Source organism: Bubalus kerabau, chromosome 20 (genome assembly GCF_029407905.1).
Source record: "Bubalus kerabau isolate K-KA32 ecotype Philippines breed swamp buffalo chromosome 20, PCC_UOA_SB_1v2, whole genome shotgun sequence".
NCBI classification, from domain to species: domain Eukaryota; kingdom Metazoa; phylum Chordata; class Mammalia; order Artiodactyla; family Bovidae; genus Bubalus; species Bubalus kerabau.
This window is the reverse complement of record NC_073643.1, coordinates 5888788-5910612: the sequence shown is the minus strand read 5'-3', so window position 1 is coordinate 5910612 and position 21825 is coordinate 5888788. Positions and strand designations below refer to the sequence as shown.

Sequence of the window (21825 nt, the reverse complement as noted above, 5' to 3'; positions counted from 1 at the left end):
TCTCTCTTGGGGTTATCTGCACAACCTAGAGGATGTATTTACCCAGAATATATCTCTAAAAGATGGATTATAGGAAAGAGATGCTTTATACAGAAGCTCTATCTTCAACTTCGATTCAGGACAAGTGTTTTAAGTCATTATTGAATATGTCACAATAGTGCTTCTGTTTTATGTTTTGGCTTTTTGGCCACCACGCATATGGGATCTTAGCTCTCCAACCAGGGATCAACCCGTTACACCCTGCATTAGAAGGTGAAGTCTCAACCACTGGACCGTCAGGGAGGTCCCTAGGACAAGTCTCTATAGGAAAGTTGTTTATTAAGGAAGGGTTCCCAGGTAATCCTGTTTTGAAGTGACAGAAGCACAACTGAGTGACTAACACCAACCAACCAAGCAAGCAGCCAAAAGAGGGAACCAGGCAAGCATATGATTTCAGACAAAGTTTTATGAAAAGTAGCATCACTCTAACCCTGCAGGGGAGTTTGAGAGTGTAAGTTGTAAGTGTAAGACAACCTCAAAGTTGTCCCAACCCAAGCAAGGGAGCTGGGCTTTCATATTCAGGCAGCATGGGGAGGAGGGAATCTCAGATGTCCAGGCACTTGGCTTGTACACCTGCAGGCAAAGCAATTTGAGTAGTGGGAGGGCTACCCCAGCAAGGGGAGTCAGAGACAATAGCGGTTGGAAATAAGCACACTCAAGTCTAGGGAGCCGGCGAAATGGGGTACTGACAGTGTTGAGTCTAAACATCTTGTCAGTTTTTCAATTTGCTTCTTACCTAAACCCACCCTGACCTGCCAGGGCCATGGAAAGCTAAACAAAACAACTCAAAGTGTGCTAACTCCTGCCTGAAACCACCAAGTAACAATGTATTGATTAAACAATATTCCCCAAGATAATAATTTTGTCCTCTGAAAGCAGAAGATGCTTTACAAGGTTTTATGCTTTTTCTTGATTTAAGTTTATATTAGTTGACAGACAACTTCTGATTGCAGCAGAATCATAAAATTCGTATTTGGAAATCTCTAATGTAAGTCATAACTTAAACTGTGTCTTCAAATTAAAACATGTTTTCACAAATGATACATTTCAAGCGTAATCTGGTTTCATCTTTCTTATATTTTATCAAGCACTTGATGGAGTTATAATAGGTAAAATATAAGAATAAATTACTATGATCACATTAGTTCTGAAAAAGGATTTGGAGAATATGCCTTGTCCTTTCAAACAAAGCAGTTTTGTTTAGCGCAGGGGTTCCTCTGTCAGTATGCGGTCTAAGTGGTGCAGTGGCCACAGGCTGATATTAGGTTGTACGCCTGACTGAGACAAGGTTGAGGGAAGCCGATAAAGGGGAGGAGCAGAAAAGGCCCAAAGCCCTGTCAAGACGTGGAGCAGCAGTTTTAAAAGGCAGGGCACCATCTCGAAGCTCTGGATTTTTCATAGAAGTGAGAATGTCCCTGAAATTCAGGAAACTAACAAAATATTTCAAGGTAGTCTAATTTCTCCTGACCCCCAGAGTCAGATGGTGGGCTTGTGTATTGTTCTATTTGGGTCTGGATTTTGATTCTCTGTGTCTAGACTGAGTTGAAAATAAGGGAGAACAGAGTGATGCACTGTCTCTTTAAGTCTTGATGGGACTTCCCAGGTGGTCCAGTGGTTAAGAATCCATCTGTCAATGTAGGTGATATGGGTTTGACCCTCTGGTTGGGAAACTACGATCCTGCATTCCATGGGGCAAGGAAGCCCACATGCCCCAACTACTGAGCCCGGGTGCTCTGGAGCCCGGGCAGAGCCCGTGCACCGTAACTAGAGAATCCCTGCTCTGCAATGAAACATCCCACACGAGGCAATGAAGAGCCCATGTACCACAACTAAGACCCAACACAGTCAAATAAATAAATAAATACATTTTAAAAGTCAGGACTCTCTAGAGAGAGTCCACCTCATCTCTTCTGTGACACAGTACTTGGTGAGGATTTCAGTGTTCTCTTCATATCTCGAACATGACAGTGTCATCCCCAGCTGAGATGCCCTGTTCACAACCCAGCTGAGAACGTGAGTGCACTTGAGTTCAAGGGTTGAGATGAATTCAGCTCGGACTCCCCTCTCCCCTTACACAAAGTAGCCTTTCAGGTCGTATTTGTTGGATGAATGTATAATTTTAAATAGATCTTGATTCCAATAGTCCCAGGCCTAGTAGCCTGGTATATGATTATATATTCATGAATTATGAATGAAAGAACAAAAATGCAAGAGGAAGTTAGTAAACTTTCCTTGAACTAGTGCAGTACCATCCCACCCGGGATGTGTTTCCTGTCAACACCTCTCACCAGCTCTTACCTCCCATTAGTGCCATGTTCCTGGAATGCATGACTTTGAGTGATCTTTTCCAACACTTTTTCATGTTTTAAAAGTTACCACCCCAGATGACTCACAGTTGCTGATATCCATAAATTACTTTCACATCTTTTCTTTGTTGCTACTTTTCCTTTGACTTAAAACATTTTGACCATCTTTTCTTCTTGTCTACATCTCACTTATCCTGCAAAGTACAGCTTAAAATCCTCCTCTTCTATGATCCTTCCCTCCTACGCAGTTAGAAACCATCACTCCTGTCTCTTCCCCACTGCCTTACCGGCTACGTTTCATTCTGTGCCTACTCCTCTATATGACGGGTCTCACTTTCATCCCTAAACTGCTTCCAGGCGCAGACTGAGTATCATCATTGTTATATCTGCCTTTTAACGTGGAGCCAGCTTCAATCGTGACTGTTTACTGAATCAAAATGATTTGCTGAGATTAGAATTTTATAATTACAGAATGATTTGAAAGGGACAATCAGGAATCAAGCTGAAAGCCAAACAATTTATAGTACAGTAACTCTATAGAAACCTGTGTTTTTATTAAAATTATAATTGAGAAAATGTGGAGCCACACGAAGATATTTATGATGTAATGTTAAGTTAAAGAAAAAAAAGACAATGAAAAATATAGACCTATCACAAATAAGCTGATGTAAAATACATCTGCATATTAGGAAGTGTAATATAGCAATTAAATACAAAATTAAATACAGCTGGTATCTTAAACATGGATTAATGACGGGTATATTTAAGATTGCTTTTATCTTTCTTATAATGCAATTTATGCCACAGAAATGAAAACAAAAACCACACAGTAAGCTAGGCTTGGAAGAAGATTATAACAATTCTAAAATGTTCAAACATTACTTACAAACTCAACTGTACCTACACTCTAACCAGATGACAAGTTGAAACATCAAAATTCACATGGTAGATTTTTAAGGTTATAGGGAAGCAAGTCCTTGGGCAAAATGTGATTTTTTTATGGTATTAGTCAGTTATTTCATGTTATAAGAAAATTGCTTTCCATTATCTTCAATCTGAGCATGCAAAATCTGTATCAGAGCAAATTAAGACACTGGTGAAGTGAAAATATGAATACATGTGCACATATGATGGCCACAGTGATGTCGTTCCAGGACCCTTTGGGACGGTGGGACTCCCCCTGCCCCAGCTGTTGACTGGGGCTGCTGACTGCCAGTGGCCAGGTGAGTCACTCTCAGCCCCACAGAACCCCTGACCTAAGGTTATATCCTCTCCTCCCAGAGCAGCAGCTGGCCTCCCGGAACCTCTCAGTGTGAAGGGGTGTTCAAGCACCTGGTCCCCTCTCTGCAAACTGGGATAACCCCGAGGACCCTTCCAGCTTTAGAGCTTCCCTGAGAGCCCGGGGCTGGCCAGGTCCTGTGACAGCCCACTTCTCCTCTGCCTGCTTCCTTCCTTCGCTCCCCATTGCAGTCCATTCCCAGGCTATCCCCCTACATACTTTTCTGCCTGCAAATCTCCACTTCAGCCTCTTCCCTAGGAAACCTGGCCTCAGACAGCATGTTATTAAATCAGTCTAAAACCTAGAACATTGCAAATAATCAGATACAGAAAAAAAAAATATGTTCTCTGAGATGTTCTTTGGTCATTTGTCAATAAAAGCAATATTCTTTCACATTTTCTAAGAACTTACAACCAAGGCACAGCAAGTGCCAAGCACCTTACAGATATTGACCTACTAAATGCTCACAATAACCCTACGAGGCTGATCCTATTCCCTGTCAGGCTTGTTTGAAGATGAGAAACTAGGTCCTAGAATAGTGAGTGTTTACCTGCCCAAGAGCTGGTTAGTGGAAGAACTCGGGGGCATGTCACAGCATTGAGCTTCTACTATACGCTATGCATGGAGCTGTAAGAAATTGAACATGCAAAAGAAATCAGATTTCCCATTCCCATTTAGTGTCATGACCACTTAGAAATAAACAAGATCCTTCAGCTCTGAGGTGCTGAACAGTGGGATTTTTTTAAAAATTCTTTTCTTCTTTTTTATTCTTTTTATTTTCCACACTACTGCTATTCACTTTTTGCTTAGAGAAGATGACTGTTGCATTTTATTACCAGCTGACTTTATTCTCAGTGTGTTTTACAGAGAAATAAATGGTTCCTCTGCATACTTCAGGGATTACAAAAATCAGGTAAGAAGAAGACCAGGCCATTTTCAGAGTCATGTAGCAAGGAAGATTCTAGAGTAAAAAGACTGTTTTTATTAAAATATTTTTTTTTCCAAATGCATGCCTTGACTATGGATGCCTAGTTAAGAAGGGTGAGTGTAGCAATTTAGATCTTAGAGCAAACCTCTTGAGAGTTTGGAATAACTCCAGCTTCAAAAAGCACAGGAATGTGAAATATGGAGATAACACAGTCCTGAGTAGAGAAATATGTTTTCCTCATGATGTTCTGACCAGACTTGTCCACTAATCTTAGCAAGAGTAAATATTCCTTTCCTTCCCCAAAGCCATCATGGGCTATATCAAGATTTTGGTTTTCAGTTCTGATATTCAGAATCTCAATAATGAACTCCTGAAATGTACTCAACATTACAATTTGGCTTCCAAAGCTAGAAGTAAATCTGTTAAGCAGTGTTTCATTTCTTTTTTTTCTTAATGGGTTTGAACAATTTTTTATTTGGGGATATTGCAATTATGGGCTTCCCAGGTGGTGCTAGTGGTAAAGAACCCGCCTGTCAATGCAGGAGATACAAGAGATGCAGGCTCCATCTCTGGGTTGGCAAGATCCCCAGGAGAAAGGCATGGCAATCCACTGCAATATTCTTGCCTGGGGAATCCCATGGACAGAGGAGCCTGGTGGGCTACAGTCTATGGGGTCGCAAAAGAACTGAACACGCCTGAGCAACTGAGCATGCATGCACACAGTGAAAATATATCTCATTAAAGCAAACTAACTTTTGTAAGGACTGAGTCTGCAATAGTGAATGGGACTCATAATCTTTCTTTCCAGAAGCAGAGAGATGTTCAGAGAGAGATGTACATCTTCCAAGAGGTCTTTCAAAATGAGAATCCTCTTTATGTTCTGTTAATGCACTGAATGCTTCCAGAAAAGAATCTGCATAGTTCTTCATGTCAGTCACTTTTAAATTTTTGACAAAGTAAAATGTGTTTTTCTTTCTCTTCCAACATGTCCCTATTGTCTCTCTCATTATTTTTTTAGAACCAGACAAATGCCCTACAAACAAAGCTCATCACCTAGGAATTACTGAATTCACTAAAAATAAACATACAAGGGGAAATCTTAAATACAGTTGAGTCTCTGTTTTTTATCTCCAGAGTATCTTTGTGATGTTTAAAGCATCTCTCCAAAACCTCCAGAAGCTTCAGATTTCTTAATCTGACAAGATCTTCTCTTGTATAGAGGAACGTATAAGCCAATCATATAAATTGAGGATTTACCTTCTAATTTTATTTGTTATATATGAACACTCTCTTGGCAAATGTATCCAAAATCCACAACCCTCTTTCTCCCCAGTTTTTCTGGTCATCTTCATAGGATATTACGAGTCAATTTAAAATTAAATCCTCTTTTGAATAAGGTAAGAATAGGGATAATGGACCTGAGAGATCCATATGCTAATCAAAGGGTGATCAGGAGAATGATGTCAACTTCATCTCCTCTATGCTCTTTCTTGCCTCCATGGTAACGCTTATGCTGTTTTGCTCATAAAATTCCCTCTTACTTGTCTCTACCTGCCCATCAAGACAGGTTAGATCCCATCTCCACATGGCACCCCCAGATAAAAGAGATTGTTCACGCCTTTAAATGCCGACAGTACTTTCATCAGAGTTCTCTACTGTTACGTAATCATCCTTCTTCTTTACTGACACACAAGTATCACTGGGCAAATCCAACAGAGACCTTCCTGGTCACCAATTATCCATGAGTCGTCCTCAACATCCAGTGTCCATGGCAGCCAAACTGACATCACACGACAGGTTCTGGCTAAGACTGTGAGCAGAAAAGAAGACAAAGCACCAGGTGTGACCTCTAGATTATTTCTTCTCCTGGTTGATGGCAATTGGATGGCATTTGCTTAAATGTGTAGGCTTGTCAGATAATATACATTTCGGTTTTTATTCAGAGGCTAAGTCATGTCTAACTCCTTGTGAGCCCATGGACTGCAGCATACCAGACTCCTCTATTCTCCATTATCTCCCAGAGTTTGCTCAACTTCATATCCATTGAGTTGGTGATGCTATCTACCCATCTCATCCTCTTCTGCTCCCCTTCTCCTTTTGCCTTCAATCTTTCCTAGCATCAGAGCCTTTTCCAATGAGTCAACTCTTTGCATGGTATTAAAATATTTTATAAAAGATGTTTTATACCATATGCTAAATTATTATTCTATTATGCTACTTTTGTTTGGATACTGAAAACATACTATTATTGTACTATTTTTTTTTCTAAAATATTGAACCTCAGATAAAAGACATATATTTTTTAGTGTAACTATATGCCAAGTATTGCATGGGACGTGCTTATATGGGAGGAAGGGAGGAAGGGAGGTAGGAAAAAAGAATGCGTCTTAAGTAGTGTGTTGCAACATTTTCAGTGACAAGGCAGAGAATTAACTAAGTGTTTTAGGGTCTTTTTACTCTATTGATAAATATGAATTGTCATATCACATGTGATTTACTTTCCAAAAGACATTCTAAACTATTGTAGGATTGCGGGTTTCATTAGCCACTTCATCTTGCTTCCGAGTTTTCTGGTTTTACTTCACATTGAATTCAGAAAATATAAACTTTTGCCTGGTACATGCAGTAGGACTTGGGTTTATCTTTCGACAGTAACAGCTCTAATCAAGAGTTTTACAGAATTGTCTCTCAGAGATCCAGAAGAAACGTGGTTTTCAAGCTGTTTCTTCCCTTCCTGCCATGTGGTGGATTCTCTCAGAAACTCTCCCACCCGCAGAGAAGGGACATCACTCTGAGATTCTTTCTCAGAGTGACCATACTGATGCTTTGTCATGATTAAACTTAAATCATTTAAAAATATTTTTATTGCTTCTGAAGATTCTTACAGACCACTAAATTTTACCTTTACCAAAGATGGTAAACAGTGTTTTATAGATGACTTTAGAGATTCGCTGATTTTTTTTTTCCCAAAAGGCAAGAAAAGAAGCTAGTCTTTGGTATCAATGCCCCTCAGGAACTGTAAAATCAGACGAAGAGAGAATTATTCAAACACTACAACTAACTGTCAGCCACCCTAAAAAAGACGTAACACTTACTAGAGGGGACAGAGTGGTTAACAGGGAGAAAACTGTCACCTCTCTTGCCATGTAAAAATCAGAGATGCTAATTCCTGATATCGGGCAAAGAATACTTCCTATTTGTTAGAATGAGTGACAGGCAGTTGGGTAGGTGAGGCTGCACTTTGGGGGATCTGAACTGTGACTACATTTGGGAAGTTTTACATATTTTGTAAAATATGTAAAACTTACATATTTTGTAAAATACATATGGCTTTACAAAGCCATATTTTATATTCACTTGGTGCTTACACAGTATAAAGTTTAAACTCATCTACTTAAAGCAGGTGCAGACAAATTTGGTCAGGTCATGTTCATGTCCCTGCAAGCATACAGAGGCTCTGTAGTTTTCCATTTCTCAGCTCATGTCTCTGAAATCACGTACAAGAGCAGGCAATTGAGGGCAGATTAGTTGCTGGAATTTGTATGAGAGTAATAATACAATTTGGCAGAGTAGAGAAACACTTCCAAGAAACTTCACAGGTTGTGAAGAAATTGATCCCTGGGTCAGATGGAGAGAAGCACAAGTCTACAACTCTATTCCTTTTGAAAGAAATACTATGGATGTGGGTAGCAGTTACTGCTCCCAGGCATCAACCCAGACCATGGCTCTGTGTCAGTGGCAGCACTCAGAGTACTGCTGTGAAGAGTACTGTTGGTGGGCATGTACACTGGCGCGGCCACCATGGAGAACGGCGCTTGGAGATTCGTCAAAAAACTAAAAATAGAGCAGCCAGACGATCCTGCAAGCCCACTCCTGGATACATACCTGGAGAAAAGCATCACCAGAAAAGATCCATGTATTCCAATGGTCACTGAAGCATTATTCCATGAAGACATGGAAGCAACTTCTACTGTTCATGGACAAATGAATGGATAAAGATGTGGTACAAATATACAATGGAATATTACTCAGCCATAGAACAGAATGAAATAATGCCATTTGCAGTAATATGGATGAACCTAGAGACTATCCAGAGAAGACTCTTGAGAGTCCCTTGGACAGCAAGGAGATTCAACCAGTCCATCCTAAAGGAAATCAGTCCTGAACATTCATTGGAAGGACTGATGCTGAAGCTGAAATTTTAATACTTTGGCCACCTGATGCAAATAACTGATTCATTTGAAGAGACCCTGATCCTGGGAAAGATTGAAGGTGGGAGGAGAAGGGGACGACAGAGGATGAGATGGTTGGATGGCATCACTGACTCAATGGACATGAGTTTGAGTAAATTTTGGGAGTTGGTGATGGACAGGGAGGCCTGGCGTGATGCCAGTCCACGGGGTCGTAAAGAGTTGGACACGACTGAGCGACTGAACTGAACTGAAATAGAGACTATCACACTAAGTGAAGTAAGTTAGACAAAGACAAATACCATAGGATATTGCTTATAGGTAGAATCTAAAAATTAAAAAAAATGATACAAATGAACTTATATGCAAAACAGAAACAGACCCATACACATAGAGAATAAACTTTGGGTTACCAAAGGGAAAGGGAGGAGAGGGAAAGATAAATCAGGAGTTTGGGATTAACACATACACACAATTCTACATAAAATAGATCATCAAAAGGGCCTATTGTATAGCACAGGAAACTATACTCAATATTTTGTAATAATCTATTAGGGAAAAGAATCTGAAAAAATAGATATATATGCATGTATAACTGGATCATTTTGCTACACACCTGAAACGAACACAACACTGTAAGTCAACTGCATTTCAGTTTTTTAAAAAAGAAGTTAAGTCCAACCTTCCTGTATACAGTTCTGGTTCACAGGCCTATTAGCTGACTGAATCAAGTAACATCGCCAGCCTCAGTTCTCTCATCTGTAAAGTGGGGATTAAAACTTAATCTGTGTCAAAGACTTGTGATGGAGCTATATAACATCGTGTGTGTTGTCTTGATCTTAGAACTCAGGGCAGGTTGCTATGCTAAGTCGCTTCAGTCGCGTCTGACTCTGTGCGACCCCATAGATGGCAGCCCACCATGCTCCCCTGTCCCTGGGATTCTCCAGGCAAGAACACTGGAGTGGGCTGCCATTTCCTTCTCCAATGCATGAAAGTGAAAAGTGAAAGTGAAGTCACTCAGTTGTGTCCGACTCTTAGAGACCCCATGGACTGCAACCTAACAGGCTCCTCCATCCATGGGATTTTCCAGGCAAGAATATTGGAGTGGGTGCCATTGCCTTCTCCGCAGGGCAGGTTAGAAGCACAATAAATGTCAGCTAGTAGAACTGACAGAAGCATTTTAGATATTATTCAACATGCTTTAAACTTAACAGCAAGATCAGGCAGAACTACTGATTGTTAACAAATGTGGTGCAGAATACAGAATTTTATACAGTAGAGTAAAAGGAAAAGAAGTTAACGGCCTAATGACAAGGTCAATAAAGGTGGTACATGACCAAATTAAAGGAAGAAAAAATTATGTAGTCTTTTGTGTCATAAAAAATATAAAGCAATGATCTCCTTCCAGACTGTCATGTGGGAAGCACTTATTTCTATTTGTTGTCACTTTATCTTTACGGAATAATGGAAATAAAATATCCCGTTCACAATGTACTCGAAAATACGGTGTATGGACGAGGAAATATTTAAATGTGATTTAGTCGAAATGAAAACTCAAAAATATTGAAAAGTCAGTTTAAAATACTTTTAAATTAATGTTGTTAATTAAAACGTTGTTTTAGAACATCTCTCCTTTTCAGTATGAATGAAACCCAAAGAAAAAAAGAGACTATCACACAGAGGCAGGTAGGTGAAACACAGGAAGGAGATCTTGAAGAGCGTGGCTAAACCCTGGCCTCCACCTGCAGAGAAGTGTCCCCCCGCCACCCCAAACTCGTTAAGGGATAAACAATTGCCTCTTGTGTACAATTCCAAAGTAAACTTGAGGAAAGAGCTGTGATTCTCTGTTAGTGATTGTAACTCAGCATTCAAGTATTCAAGAATGTTAATGACTTTGAACTTTGTGCCTGTGGGGCATTCCTGAGGTCTTGTCATTTTTGATAACACTTGCAGAAAGTAGAATAACATTTCACCTTTCCAGAACACAGTGAAAACCAGCAATTAAATCAAATGGAGCTCCAAGGAACTAAAAGACAAGGCACAGAGTTCATGTATAAAAACCAAGATACTTGATACCTAGATGACGAGATTCTATTTATTCTTATTTTATTCAAAGTTAAAATTAACTTGATTATCTGATTTTAAAATGCTGAGCAGATTAGATATCACACATTAGAGGGAAATAAAGGGGCCACCAGGCTGGTAAAAAGAACTGTGGCTCACAAATTCCAGATGCCCAGGAGGCTGGGGCTACTTGTGCAGGAAACACATTCCAACAATCACAAAATCCCCCAGAGTTAGCATTGTTTTAAAGCAGATTAAAGTCTAATAATCCTAAATTGCTCTAAGAGTTTATTTTTGTTTGGCGTATTCACCTTTAAAAGCAAGAGACAGGGCAATCTAATCTGATCAAGATTTTCATTATGAATAGTAGTGGTAGCACACGCTCAGTTGTACCCAACTCTTCAACCCATGGACTATACCCCGCGAAGCTCCTCCATCCATGGAATTTTCCAGGCAAGAATACTGGAGTGGGGTGTCATTTCCTACTCCAAGGGATCTTCCAGAACCAGGGATCGAACCCATGTCTCTTGTGTCTCCTGCCTTAGCAGGTGTATTCCTTACCACTAGCGCTACCTGGGAAGCCCTTCATTATGAATGCATATGTGTACATGGTGTGAGTCACGCAGTCATCTCTGACTCTTTGCGACCCCATGGGCTGTAGCCCACCAGGCTTCTCTGTCCATGGAATTCTCAGCACTGTTTATAATAGCCAGGACATGGAAGCAACCTAGATGTCCATCAGCAGATGAATGGATAAGAAAGCTATGGTACATATACACAATGGAGTACTACTCAGCCATTAAAAAGAATACATTTGAAGCGGTTCTAATGAGGTGGATGAAACTGGAGCCTATTATACAGAGTGAAGTAAGCCAGAAAGAAAAACACCAATACAGTATACTAACGCATATATATGGAATTTAGAAAGATGGTAACAACAACCCTATGTACGAGACAGCAAAAGAGACACTGATGTATAGAACAGTCTTATGGACTCTGTGGGAGAGGGAGAGGGTGGGAAGATTTGGGAGAATGGCATTGAAACATGTAAAATATCATGTATGAAACGAGTTGCCAGTCCAGGTTCGATGCACGATACTGGATGCTTGGGGCTGGTGCACTGGGACGACCCAGAGGGATGGTATGGGGAGGGAGGAGGGAGGAGGGTTCAGGGTGGGGAACACATGTATACCTGTGGCGGATTCATTTTGATATTTGGCAAAACTAATACAATTATGTAAAGTTTAAAAATAAAATAAAATTAAAAAAAAAAAAGAATACTGCAGTGGGTTGTCATTCCCTTCTCCAGGGGATTTTTTCAGCCCGGGGATCAAACTCCTGGGTCTCCTGCACTGATTCTGAGCCACCATGGAAGCCCCTCTGTATGAATAAGTTATCTTTATTGTTTGAAACAATAGTATGTGTTGTTCCCCAAAGGTCAGCTCCATAGCTTTGGAAACTCATATCCATAATAATTCATTCCTTGCACGTCCCCAGTAACTACAACAGGGGCTGCTGCGTTGAACCACCCAAGTCGGTTATAATTTCTATGATTATTCTCATTCGTGTAACATATTCCTTGATAATGAAAGTGAAAATTATGTATGAATGCATACACACACAAAAATGAGGAAAATATATACTTTGATCTTTAGCAACAATGCTGGAGACAGCACTACGGTGACCCTAGTTTTATTTTTGTAGGTTTTCTCATGTAATCTCACTAACTGAAATTTAACATTTTTTATTTCATAGATGGAAAATAAAAAAGCCTGAAGGTCACAGAACTTGACCAAGACACACAGCTGGACATGAATCCAGGTCAGGGGGACACTGCAAGGCCTCCCGGGCAGTCTGTGTCTCTAATGACCACAATGGCAAAGCCAACCAGACTGAACCACTTCCTATTTATTTTCCTCTTTCTAATAGGACATTTATCAAAGTAATACTGAAAAAACACAACGCCTCATATTTGGAAATATAAATCTACCTATAGTACTGTTTTAAAACACCAAATTCAAACTCAACTGTTTTAAGCAACTGTTAAGCAAATTGAGAACATTTCTTTTAGAATTTTCTGCTAGAAAGAACTCGGGCCTCTCCCATGGAACTTCCTCAGTCGTATAAGGATAATGACATCCCTATTTGCCTCCCTTTCTGTTTGGGTCACCAGGAAATGAAGTATTCAGTATTGCACTTCCTGCCAACAGTCTTGGTTTTCTATTTCTAGTTCAAATTTATCCTATTCATTGTAAAGCATTCTTTGTATGTCACCTCAAACCTTTTACGGGAACATCCAGGGTACGTCCTTATACAGAGGCTGAGACAATTTCTGCATCTGTGTACTTAATTGAACAGAAATGCCCCGGCATTTGGTTGTCTACCTATTAATTCACATTTATCTGTATTCACATTCATCAAGTAAAAACCCAGGCATTTACAGTGGGTTAACATCACAGGTACCGCCTATGTTTTTAAGTATCATAGAATCAACTGTGCCCTGATTTTCAAATGTGATAAAACTTAGATGCACACACACACACACAAACTAAAGAGACTTGAAAGACTTGCCATGATGTGTTCACAGCCAGTCATGACTCGAGATGTGAAGCAAAAACAGAAAAAGATTCAAATTCACAGTATCAGAGGCAGAATTTGTTTTTATGAGGGCTCCTGAGTAATTCCTGGGAAGAGGGTACAAGACTCTCTTTAAATAACTTTCATCCAAGAAATTCAGTTTAAGATATTTTGGCAACGTCTTAGGATTTTATGGTACCCACTAGCATACACTGACTTAAAACTCCTGTTGCCAAGGGGTCCGATTTGGAAGCCAGAACATCCCATTAAAATATTTATTCTTTCCAAGCAAAACAAAATAGTATTTCACCTAGTAAACAGCCTTTGGGGCCAAGGCTAAGGTCCCGATAAACCATTTCAAATCCTACTTGAAATTAAAACATGCCTGTGGTCCATTCTGCCAAATTAAATATATTTTGGGATGGAAAAAAAAAGAGAAATCGCTTACAAAGGTTATAGGGGTAGACATTCCTCTATGAATAATCTAGATGCTTCATCTTTTACTAGAAAAGCTGCCACTTTCCATTTCTGTCAGTTTTGTCTTTCTTGTTAGTATCTCATTTTCCCAACAACAAATCTAGAAACACTTAAAAAAAATTAACACAGTGACCAATACAAATCCATTTGAAAACATATATTTGAAAATTTAGGAAAGGGGCCATTCCTTTTGTTTACAAGGAAGGACACACATATTATAATAAGCATTAAATAAGAGTTATTCTTTTCCTTTTCCTTGCCTTATAATCGTGTTATGGACTACATGTTCGCATCCACCCACCCCCGCTGACAAATTCCTATGTGACAGCCCTAACCCCCAACAGGATGATATTCGAAGATGGCACCTTTGGAAGATGATTACGTCATGATGAGATCATGAAGGTGGAGCCCCCATGATGGGGATTAGCCTCCTTTTAAGAAGAGAAAGAGGGGGCTTCCCTATGGTCCAGTAGCTAAGACTCCATGCTCCCAATGCAAAGGGCACAAGTTTGATCCCTCATCAGGGAACGAAGATCTTATATGCCATGTGGTGTGGCTAAGAAAAAATAAAAAGAGAAAGAGGCTAAAGCCTACTGTCTCTGCCTGAAGAGGATTCTACCAGAAGGCAGTCACCCACAAGCCTGGATGAGTTCTCCCACCAGACACCAAAGCCCCCAGCACCCCGATCCTGGGCTTTCCAGCCTCTAGAAACGTGCAAAATAAAAGTTGGTTGTTTCAGCCACCCGGTCTATGGTACTTTTGTCATAGTAGTCCCAACTGACAAAGATGAATACTCTTTTCAGGAACCTACAAGTTATGAAAGTGAGTGTTAGCACCATACCTTTCAAGTCATTTCAAACTGAATCTGAGATACCTGACCTTTGAGTCCTGCCCAATTCTCCTATTCTGGTTATCACCTGGATTCAAGGGAGAAGCTCTGTGTTCATCCTAAGTGGTGAGAGAGACAGGGATGCAGGACATGACGATACATTTTTCTCTCTTTCTATGGCAATTCAGAGTGGCATCCCAGTGAGGTAATGAATCCACCTGGCCAGAAAACACATCAATCACACACTCCCTGGGCTGCTTGTACCATGCAACTGCTGGGCAGCCCCTAACGGATAAGGCTAGGATGCTCTTCTGAAAGGGCTCCAAGATGTCCTATGCCCTTGCAAGGTTATACTGGTGAAGCATAACAGAGATCATGGCATAGTTACATATGTTCCAAATCAGTGGCTATCAGAATTGAACACATAACTATAACAAAACTGACACAACACGAGGTGCAGATGCTGAGAAAAGTAGAGAGGCGATGTTAATAATCAGTCAGTAATCCTGGAAGAATTTCTTTTTTCAATGGCTAGTCTGAAAAAATTAAATATGCTGATCCTGCATTCTTTACATTTTAAGACACGTGGTTGTTGAAGCACACACACACCAAGCTTTTTTCCTAACCCCATACTTTCCGTTAATGAGAATAACATAATGACTGCCTGGGTCCTACTTCATGTGTGTGCATGCCTACCAAGATATTCATGGCATTGCCAGTCCCAGACATTCTATTTTAGGAAAAGCAATATACATCAGAGAGAAACCAACAATGTTAACTGTTCTGGTGTTTTTGCTCCACTTGTTCAGAGCTCATTCTTTGGTAGTCTATATATAAACTAGCTGCTGCTACTGCTGCTAAGTCGCTTCAGTCGTGTCCGACTCTGTGTGACCCCATAGACAGCAGCTCACCAGGCCCCGAAGTCCCTGGGATTCTCCAGGCAAGAATACTGGAGTGGGTTGCCATTTCCTTCTCTAATGCATGAAAGTGAAAAGTGAAAGTGAAGTAGCTCAGTTGTGTCTGACTCTTAGCGACTCCATGGACTGCAACCTACCAGGCTCCTCTGTCCATGGGATTTTCCAGGCAAGAGTACTGCTAATCTGTGGTAATTCCAAACTTCACATGAGAATTAAAGAGGAATAAGATTAGTACACTTTGGAGACTAATAGAGCAGCTATTTTTTACTTATTGTCAAAGGTTTATAATCAAATATTGCTGATGCATCAAACCCATAGGCTATGTATAGACCAGAAGTAGATCACTTTACTGTTCTGAGAGAAATAAATTTATAGAATGCTTGCTTGAATTTTAAATCAGTCCATGAGATGAATCATGCAAACCAAATCCACTACACTGGATACTTCCTGATCAGTTCCAATTCAATTGCTACTTTTGTTGTTGTTGTTTAGTTGCTAAATTGTTTCCGACTTTTTGATCCCATGGGGTGCCGCAGGCCAGACTCCTTTGTCCTCTACTATTTCCCAGAGCTTGCTCAAATTCATATCCATTGAGTCAGTGATACTACCTAATCATCTCATCCTCTGCCACCCCTTTCTAATTTTGCTTTCACTCTTTCCTGGCATCGGGGTCTTTTCCAATGAGTCAGTTCTTTGCATCAGGGGAGGGAAGTATTGGAGCTTCAGCATCAGTCTTTCCTATGAATATTCAGAGTTGATTTCCTTTAGGATTGACTGGTTTAATCTCCTTGCAGTCCAAGGGACTCTCAAGAGTCTTCTCCAGCATCACAGTTCAAAAGCATCCATTCTTCAGCACTCACCCTTCTTTATGGTCCAACTCTCACATCCATACCTGACTACTGGAAAAAAAAATAGCTTTGACTATATGGAGCTTTTGTCGACAAAGTGATGTCTCTGCTTTTTATATGCTGTCTTGGTTTATCTTAGCTTTCCCTTCCAAGGAGCAAGTGTCTTTTAATTTCATGGCTACAGTCACCATATGCAGTGATTTTGGAGCCCAAGAAAAGTGCTATTTATTTGCAATAAAAGAAGAGCAATGACATCAACCACTGATCTCATACTTAAGTGCCTTATTAGCTATGCATCTATTTTATGGCATCACAAACGCTTCTGACTAGAGCATCAAGGGAAAGCTTGTGGAAACAACTTTTATGTAGACTAAATTTGTCAAAGTTCAGTTTGAGGACTCCAGATCTGAGGACATGCCATGATCCCGAATCTTCAAACATTTCCAGAGGGTAGAAAAATTTAACTAGAAGAACTGCATACCCAAAAGGCAAAATGAACTTACTAGAGGTGGCAATTAGTTCCTCTTTAACCAAAGAACTTTAACAGTGGCATGTTGTAGAACACTTTTAATGCAAGTGATTTTAAGATTCAGTAAATGAGATTACAGAGTAATACGTTTACAGTAGTGAGAATAAATTGTCAAGACGAATGCAATCTTTAAGCAACATTTGTAAAATCAGGATATTCTCATTGCCATCTATAAGACAAATACCTGTGCTGTAAAAAGAAGGTTTGTTTTATTGCTTATATTCAAAATTTCTCTGAAAATCCCTATGGAAAGTTAGCAAAAACACATGAACCCCTTTATCTAACCATGGAATGTCCCTAATAGGGAACTGCTAGGTAAAAGATCTTGCATGTTGTGTGCTAAATTACTTCATTATTTGCAGTCAATTTCATTCATGGGAATAAAATGCACCTTTGATATTTCAGTTGGGCAGTTTCCATAAAACCAGCTGCCAACATACATCACCATGTTGACTGGGCTTTTATTTTCTCAATTCATGCCTGGCTTTCCTTTGTTCAAATACTTCAATTGAACCAATAACCCCTCTCATCAAAAAACTTTTAACTAATTAAAGTATTATAGTTCTTCACCAAGTTTTCCTGAAGACATATAGTATGAGGGAATAATATGTCAACTGTACTGTTGAAAGAGGTGGAACCATTTTTGAAGGGTGATGGATAAGCAAAGCTTGTTTAAGATATAATTAATTTGTCACTACCTAAGTGATTTGAAATAAGTTCTTCTAAATTCCCACTGCTAAATTTCTTCATGATCTAAAAGATTAAACTCATCCTAGCAAAAATCTATAAATCTGAAATTAGCCATCTAAAATCTCTTAATGCAAATTCAAGGTACAGAGGAACTTTAGAAAACATGTTCTTATATCGAATAGATGTGGCTCATCTCCTACCTATGACATGTCTATAAGAAAGACAACATTTGTGCTGTTTTTTCCCTATTGCGGAGTATGAACTTACATGCTTTACAAAATGAGATATTTCATAAAAGAATGAAGTAAACCCATGGCTTTGTTTCACTCCAGCCATTTCTTAGTTACCCACTTTGGGAGATAAAGGATTTAGCCAGACTTTCCTTTTTGTCTGCAGAAACTTCAGATTTCTGTCTTAAGGATAATTGATTGGCTTTAAAAGTAGAATGTACTGCTATTTACAATAGCCAAAACAGGGAAGCAACTTAAATGTCCATTGACAGATGCATGGATAAAGAAGATCTGGTTCATATATATAATGGAATGTGAACTTGCTATTAAAAAATGAAATAATTCATTGGCAGCAATATGAATGAACCTAGAGATATTCATACTTAGTGAAGTTAAGTCAGAGAAAGACAAGTATCATACGATGTCACTTACAGGTGGAATCAAAAAATTGATATTAATTAGCTTATTTATCAGAGAAGGCAATGGCACCCCACTCCAGTACTCTTGCCTGGAAAATCCCATGGATGGAGGAGCCTGGTAGGCTGCAGTCCATGGGGTCACTAGGAGTCAGACACGACTGAGCGACTTCACTTTCACTTTTCACTTTCATGCATTGGAGAAGGAAATGGCACCCCACTCCAGTACTCTTGCCTGGAGAATCCCAGGCATGGAGGAGCCTGGTGGGCTGCCGTCTCTGGGGTCGCACAGAGTCGGACACGACTGAAGTGACTTAGCAGCAGCAGCAGCAGCTTATTTATAAAGCAGACTCATAGACTTAGAATATAAACTTTTGGTGGACAAACAGGAAAGATGGGAGGGATAAATTAGGAGGCTGGGATTAACAGACACAAATAACTATACATAAAGTAGACAATCAACAAGGCCCTAATGTATAGTACAGAGAACCCTGCTCAGTATTCCGTGATAATGTAAATGGGAAAGGAATTAGAAAAAAGAACATGTGTAACTGAAATCACTTTGCTGTACACTGGAGACTAACAACAATGTAAATCAACTGTATTTCAATATAAAATAAAAGTAAAGCAGAATGTGCTGGGGGGTAAGAGTTTGCTCAGGGTGTGGACAGATCTTTGTCCCCAGACTGCTGAGAAGAATGAAAGCTAAAGTCTTTAGGCAACACGTGCTGACTCTATAGGTGGCAGGTGATATTACATGAAAATGGATCATATCACGGTAAGACAGGGAATGAAACTCCAAGTTTCAAGTCCTGCTCTCTTTTCTTAATTCAAGACCTGGAGTTTAACTGCTCTTCCATTTACATCCCCATCAATAAAACAAATGTGAAAATACAGCACATACTAGAGACTTAAGGAATGACCCACAATGTTGATAGAGAAACTCTTGATAAATAATTGCTTGGGTTTTTAATCACGGGGCATTGAATGCTTGGCAGAACGAATAGATTAGAAACAGATCTTCTTAACTCTACAGTGAGAACTGAGCAAAAGCAGAGACTCCAAAAGGGTATTTAATAGATGATAATAGTTAAAAAATAACTCATAAAATGATACTGGCATGAAGATATCTCATCCAACCATAGAGGCTTAAATGTTTATAGCTTGGGATGACTTCATGATTGACTGGCATAAAACATAACCATTTAAAAGTTCAAATTCAGAGAAAGGCACCTGAGAGAAAAGTAATCATTAGAGGTCTTCAAGGTAGTAACTTTAAAAATAAAATCTAAATAGAAATCTCCAAATCCAGAGACTAAACGTGTACAGGTTTCCAGTGGCTTCATCCACACAATATATTTTTAGGAGCCACGCTTCTCTGGTTTTTGTCACTGCACAAAGTGAAACCTAGAAGGTCATAGACAAAATGTACTTTATTACTTCCTGTTAGAGTGACATTGGTGTGCTGTGCAGTATCGATTGTTTTTATGTCTTATAGGATCACACTTGTGTTTTAAGAGTTTGGAAATTTTTCTCAATAAAAAGCTTTATGAAGAAGTGTAGTATATACAGTAGATGAGGGGTCCCAGTGCTGGGAAACAGGGAGCCGTGTTCACCTTCCCTCAGCATCCCATGACACAAAATGGCATGAGGTTACTTCCATCAAAAGTCAGAGTCCAAGCAATGTTTGTCTTAAGATAGGCCACCCTGAAAAGCATGAACTCTCTGTACAGAGACAGTCTTTCAGTCTAAGTCTTATTTTGATAAGGAAAATGCAAGCTGAAAGAGTTAAATAGTGCCTCAAAGTCGTATCTCTAATTATTAATAATAACAGAAACAGAGAAATGATGTAACATTTATTGGAAACCCGCAATATTAGCAGGCATGGTACCTAAAAGCCTCCTGAGATTCAGAATGGTACTCATTCTGTTATTCCAAGGTGCAGAGTAAATAGATGGGGGACCAAAATATTTCATAAACCTGGCTTATAGAAGAATAGACAAACAATGGAAAAAGAGAGAAAGTAGTAGGGAACTGCTACGTGACCAGAGACAGTTTACAAGGATCCCCCAATGAGCTCGCCAGGCTGAGTTCAGACCCTAATGGTCCAAGTTCTATTTTTGTTCTTAAAGTCTGTGTCCAAATTTGATAAATGCTGAGAGGCACAGAGGCTTAGCATCATACTCATTACCAGGAAGACATCCCGCACAAGCACAGAATTGCATTTTCCTTGCTGCCTCAGCAAGAACACTTGAGATGCTCAAACACCAAGGCAAGGGCACTTATTAGCAACAAAAACATTAGAAGTTGAAACAGAGGGCGCATGGAACACTGGTGTCTCTTATTCTATAAATATCCTGACTGAGAAAATTCAGCTCCAAGAGAGATCACAAGTTCTCTTTTCAAATTACATTGTTTATGTCCTAAATGAAGTGGAAAATAGAACAAATGAGGAACAAAAGACATAGCCCTTTGTACAATAAAGGTGAGTGGTATCAATATGTACTCTGTAGTTTAAACAAACAGAAACTGGAAAACAACCCAGATAGGGCCCGTAGTTGAAGCCTGTTTGATGGAGCATTACATCAGACTAGTGAGATTTCCCTGGCGGTCCAGTGGTTAAGACCCACGCTTTCACTGCTGAGGGAACAGATTCAATACTGGTCAGGCACCTAAGACCCCACAGGCTACACAGCACAGCCAAAAAAAAAAAAAAAAAAGAATAAGAAGAACAGATCTAGTGCATCTCAGATCATCTAGGGACCTGGTTAAAATGCAGATTCTTGGTTATAGGATCTCCCTCTTCATCCCTTTAAATATATCATGCCATTCTCTTCTGACTTGCCGAGTTTCTGTTGAAAAATCAGCTGATAACCTTATGGGAGTTCCCTTGCATGTTATTTGTCATTTTTCCCTTGTTGCTTTTAATATTTTTCCTTAACCTACAACTAAGAACCCTCTACCCAGCGAGACTCCCATTCAGATTAGATGGAGAAATCAAATGCTTTTCAGACAAGCAAAAGTTAAGAGAATTCAGCACCACCAAACCAGCTTTACAATAAATGCTAAAGGATCTCTTCTAGACAGGAAACACAAGAGAAGGAAAAGACGTACACAAAATAAACCCAAACAATTAATACAATGGTAATGGGATCATACATACGGATAATTACCTTACAAGTAAATGGATTAAATGCACCACTCAAAAGGCATAGGTTGGCTGGGTGGAGGACAGCATGCAAGTATGCACTCCCACTTGCAGCAGCACTCTACTCGCCTCCCAGAGCGCATCATGCTTCCATTTTGGTTTGCAGTTGTAATTATCTTTTATTTTTTGTTTGGCTTTTGATTGTGAAAACTGGTAAACATCTTTTACTACTGTGATCAGGTAACTATTATTCACGTAGTATCATTGTATCATGATTGATCAACAAAAAATAATAGAATTTTATTTCACTAAAAGTATCATTTAATAGAAAAACCTGTAATCAATATTTAAAATTCAG

At 39.5% G+C, this 21825-nt stretch overlaps 1 protein-coding gene and 1 long non-coding RNA gene across 10 annotated transcripts in view; both read right to left on the bottom strand.

Moving 5' to 3' along the window:
• The window catches only part of RBMS3 (RNA binding motif single stranded interacting protein 3), an 814140-nt gene that overhangs the window by 496490 nt on the left and 295825 nt on the right, over positions 1-21825 (bottom strand). The window lies entirely within an intron of this gene.
• Positions 4467-21825, bottom strand: part of LOC129634779 (uncharacterized) — a 37959-nt gene continuing 20600 nt past the window's right edge. The window contains exon 3 of the long non-coding RNA XR_008705894.1: positions 4467-6362. This is a non-coding gene — a long non-coding RNA (uncharacterized LOC129634779). The remainder of the gene's footprint in view (positions 6363-21825) is intronic.